The sequence below is a fragment of the Pangasianodon hypophthalmus genome, chromosome 19 (assembly GCF_027358585.1).
Source record: "Pangasianodon hypophthalmus isolate fPanHyp1 chromosome 19, fPanHyp1.pri, whole genome shotgun sequence".
Classification (NCBI taxonomy): domain Eukaryota; kingdom Metazoa; phylum Chordata; class Actinopteri; order Siluriformes; family Pangasiidae; genus Pangasianodon; species Pangasianodon hypophthalmus.
This window is the reverse complement of record NC_069728.1, coordinates 685,994-690,993: the sequence shown is the minus strand read 5'-3', so window position 1 is coordinate 690,993 and position 5,000 is coordinate 685,994.

The following is a 5,000-nucleotide window of genomic DNA, read 5'->3' as shown; positions in this document are numbered from 1 at the left end:
TTAAGAATCGGGCTCCGCGGAGGGCCCCGTCCTCGGGCCCGCGGGGGTCCCAGCGCCTCGGGGCCGGTCTGGTTCGTTGCGGGCAAGGGTCCCGGACGTGCCTTTAAAGTTTGGCGTCGATGGGCCGCGCGGCTGCCGAGTTATGGAGCTCCAAAGTGCAAGTGCGCCTTTTTTTCCCCGCGGAGCGGTGAGAACCGGAGCGCGGGCGAGGCGGCAGCAGGCGGCCGACCTGGGAGCGCCTCGGGGCGGCCACTTTTTTTCGGATTTCCGCGCTCTATTTCTCGGCCCGGGGAAAGTGCCAGAGCCTCGAGCGAGGGCTCGTTGGACTCGTCTCGGAGTGCTGCAGGCTCCCCTAGAGTTTGGTGAAGATAGGCGGCTCGCTCGCAAAGTTATGCGCCGTTAAGAATCGGGCTCCGCGGAGGGCCCCGTTCCTCGGGCCGCGGGGTCCGAGCGCCGCGGGGCCTGTCTGGTTCGGTGCGGGCAAGGGTCCCGGACGTGCCGTTAAAGTTTGGCGTCGATGCGCCGCGCGGCTGCCGAGTTATCGAGCTCCAAAGTTCAAGTGCGCCTTTTTTTCCCCCCGGAGCTGGGAGAACCGGAGCGCGGGCGAGGGCGGCAGCGGCGGCCGACCTAGGAGCGCCTCGGCCGGCCACTTTTTTCGGATTTCCGCGCTCTGTTACTCGGCCCCGGGAAGGCCCAGCGCCGCGTGCCAGGGCTCGTTGGACGCGTCTCGGAGGCTTCTACGACCCTCCGAGGTTTGGTGAAGATTGGCGTATCGCTCGCAAAGTTACGCCTCTTTGAGTTTCGGGCTCCGCGGAGGGCCCCGTTCCTCGGGCCCGCGGGGGTCCCAGCGCCTCGGGGCCGGTCTGGTTCGTTGCGGGCAAGGGTCCCGGACGTGCCTTTAAAGTTTGGCGTCGATGGGCCGCGCGGCTGCCGAGTTATCGCGCTCCAAAGCGGCAGAGGCCGTTTTACGCCGGGGTGGCAGAACCGTAGCTGGGGAGAACCGGAGCGCGGTCGAGGCGGCGGAGGCGGCCGACCTAGGAGCGCCTCGGGCCGCCCACTTTTTTTCGGATTTCCGCCCTCTATTACTCGGCCCCGGAAGGCCCAGCGCGGCCTGCCAGGGCTCGTTGGACGCCTCTCGGATGCTTCTACGACCCTCCGAGGTTTGGTGAAGATAGGCGGCTCGCTCGCAAAGTTATGCCCCGTTAAGTTTCGGGCTCCGCGGAGGGCCCCGTTCCTCGGGCCCGCGGGGTCCGAGCGCCTCGGGGCCGGTCCGGTTCGTTGCGGGCAAGGGGTCCCGGACGTGCCTTTAAAGTTTGGCGTCGATGCGCCGCGCGGCTGCCGAGTTATCGAGCTCCAAAGTTCAAGTGCGCCTTTTTTTCCCCCCGGAGCCGGGAGAACCGCAGCGCGGGGCGAGGCGGGCGGAGGCGGCCGACCTGGGAGCGCTCGTGCCGGCCACTTTTTTTCGGATTTCCGCGCTCTATTTCTCGGCCCGGGAAAGTGCCAGAGCCTCGAGCGAGGGCTCGTTGGACTCGTCTCGGAGTGCTCTAGGCCCCCCTAGAGTTTGGTGAAAATTGGCGGCTCGCTCGCAAAGTTACGCCTCTTTGAGTTTCGGTCCTCCGCGGAGGGGCCCCGTTCCTCGGGCCCGCGGGGGTCCCAGCGCCTCGGGGCCGGTCCGGTCCGTTGCGGGCAAGGGTCCTCGAGGTCCCGTTAAAGTTTGGCGTCGATGGGCCGCGCGGCTGCCGAGTTATCGAGCTCCAAAGCGGCAGAGGCCGTTTTACGCCGGGGGTGGCAGAACCGGAGCTGGGAGAACCGGAGCGCGGTCGAGGCGGCGGAGGCGGGCCGACCTAGGAGCGCCTCGGGCCGGCCACTTTTTTCGGAATTCCGCGCTCTATTACTCGGCCCCGGGAAGGCCCAGCGCCGCGTGCCATGGCTCGTTGGACGCGTCTCGGAGGCTTCTACGAGCCTCCGGAGTTTGGCGAAGATAGGCGGCTCGCTCGCAAAGTTATGAATTTTTAAATGTCGGGCCCCCTCAGACCCCCGTTTCCCGGCGCCGCGGGGCCCCACCGGGGCGGGGGCGGGCTCCCTCGGTCCGTACCGTCCGCCCGAAGGTCCGTGCAAAGTCTGACGAAATTTGCGCCAGCCCATCTCGAGTTATCAGCCTAAAAGTGCCTGGCCCCTGGTATAACCGACGCTACTTTTCGAAAAAATTTCAAAGTCCCACTTTTACGCCGGGGTGGACGAACCGGGGAGCCGTCCCGCGGTCGAGGAGCTCGAGCCGGCCGACTTGGGAGCGCCCTCGGTCGGCCACGAGTCGGGATTTCCCCCCGGCTGGAGGTACGGTTGCGCCAGTGGGTCTTCAGAGGGGTGCCGTCGGGATTTCAGGAGGCAGTAGCGACTCACGGGGGCCAAGCACTCTGGACTTTGTCATTTTCTCGCAAAGTCGCCGGAGCTCCGCGGCGGCGGCGGAGGCGGCCATTCCTGCCCGAGACGGAGCTCCCTTTTCGGGCTGAAACGCGCCTTTTCCCCCGCGGCCCATATCTCCGGAACCGTAGGGCCTAGAGGCGCGGGGCCGGTGTCGTTGGAAAGCCCAGAAGGAGCTCTTTCAGCGGGGGGGGAGCGGTGCGCCCGTCCGCCGCCCCCACTCCCCGAGACGGGGCTCCCTTTTCGGCCTGAAACGCGCCTTTTCCCCCCGCGGCCCATATCTCCGGAACCGTAGGGCCTAGAGGCGCGGGGCTGGTGTCGTTGGAAAGCCCAGAAGGAGCTCTTTCAGCGCGCGGGAGCGGCGCGCCCGTCCGCCGCCCCCCCCTCCCCGAGACGGGGCTCCCTTTTCGGCCTGAAACGCGCCTTTTCCCCCCGCGGCCCATATCTCCGGAACCGTAGGGCCTAGAGGCGCGGGGCTGGTGTCGTTGGAAAGCCCAGAAGGAGCTCTTTCGGCGGGTGGGAGCGGCGCGCCCGCCCGCCGCCGCGGCCGCCCTCCGCAGCCGCCTTTGCAGAAACAAAGTCCCCACTCTTACGCCGGGGTGGCAGAACCGGGGCCCGTCCTACCCCGCCGCTTGGCCGACCGCGAGCGCTCGTCCCGGGCTTCCCGGGCGGCTTCCCCGCTGCACGGAGGGTACGGTTGCGCCAGTGGGTGTGCAGAGGGGTGCCGTCGGGATTTCAGGAGGCAGTAGCGACTCACGGGGGCCAAGCACTCTGGACTTTGTCATTTTTTCTCGCAAAGTCGCCGGAGCTCCGCGGCGGCGGCGGCGGCCCGTCCTGCCCGAGACGGAGCTCCCTTTTCGGGCTGAAACGCGCCTTTCCCCCCCGCGGCCCATATCTCCGGAACCGTAGGGCCTAGAGGCGCGGGGCTGGTGTCGTTGGAAAGCCCAGAAGGAGCTCTTTCGGCGGGTGGGAGCGGCGCGCCCGCCCGCCGCCGCGGCCGCCCTCCGCAGCCGCCTTTGCAGAAACAAAGTCCCCACTCTTACGCCGGGGTGGCAGAACCGGGGCCCGTCCTACCCCGCCGCTCGGCCGACCGCGAGCGCTCGTCCCGGGCTTCCCGGGCGGCTTCCCCGCTGCACGGAGGGTACGGTTGCGCCAGTGGGTGTGCAGAGGGGTGCCGTCGGGATTTCGGGAGGCAGTAGCGACTCACGGGGGCCAAGCACTCTGGACTTTGTCATTTTTTCTCGCAAAGTCGCCGGAGCTCCGCGGCGGCGGCGGCGGCCCGTCCTGCCCGAGACGGAGCTCCCTTTTCGGGCTGAAACGCGCCTTTCCCCCCCGCGGCCCATATCTCCGGAACCGTAGGGCCTAGAGGCGCGGGGCTGGTGTCGTTGGAAAGCCCAGAAGGAGCTCTTTCAGCGGGTGGGAGCGGCGCGCCCGCCCGCCGCCGCCGCGGCCGCCCTCCGGAGCCGCCTTTGCAGAAACAAAGTCCCCACTCTTACGCCGGGGTGGCAGAACCGGGGCCCGTCCTACCCCGCCGCTCGGCCGACCGCGAGCGCTCGTCCCGGGCTTCCCGGGCGGCTTCCCCGCTGCACGGAGGGTACGGTTGCGCCAGTGGGTGTGCAGAGGGGTGCCGTCGGGATTTCAGGAGGCAGTAGCGACTCACGGGGGCCAAGCACTCTGGACTTTGTCATTTTTTCTCGCAAAGTCGCCGGAGCTCCGCGGCGGCGGCGGCGGCCCTTCCTGCCCGAGACGGAGCTCCCTTTTCGGGCTGAAACGCGCCTTTTCCCCCGCGGCCCATATCTCCGGAACCGTAGGGCCTAGAGGCGCGGGGCTGGTGTCGTTGGAAAGCCCAGAAGGAGCTCTTTCGGCGGGTGGGAGCGGCGCGCCCGCCCGCCGCCGCGGCCGCCCTCCGCAGCCGCCTTTGCAGAAACAAAGTCCCCACTCTTACGCCGGGGTGGCAGAACCGGGGCCCGTCCTACCCCGCCGCTCGGCCGACCGCGAGCGCTCGTCCCGGGCTTCCCGGGCGGCTTCCCCGCTGCACGGAGGGTACGGTTGCGCCAGTGGGTGTGCAGAGGGGTGCCGTCGGGATTTCAGGAGGCAGTAGCGACTCACGGGGGCCAAGCACTCTGGACTTTGTCATTTTTTCTCGCAAAGTCGCCGGAGCTCCGCGGCGGCGGCGGCGGCCCTTCCTGCCCGAGACGGAGCTCCCTTTTCGGGCTGAAACGCGCCTTTTCCCCCGCGGCCCATATCTCCGGAACCGTAGGGCCTAGAGGCGCGGGGCTGGTGTCGTTGGAAAGCCCAGAAGGAGCTCTCTCTTTTTTGTCATTTTTTGTCATTCGCTGGTAGATCGGAACACGAGACCCGCCTGGGGTAGGCGCCTGCCCGGCCTCCTCGGAGGCCGCTATGGGCACGGCAGTTCCTCCCCGCCCTGCGGGTTCGCCTCCGACGGTTTCGGTGGGGGAAGGCACGAACGGTCGAATTTCGTTCCGCAACCCAACCAACCCCCCCCCCCCCCGACCGTCGACCCATCAGAGGGAGTCGTAGACGGCCGGTCCTCATGCTTCTCGCTCCGAAGTTGGCCC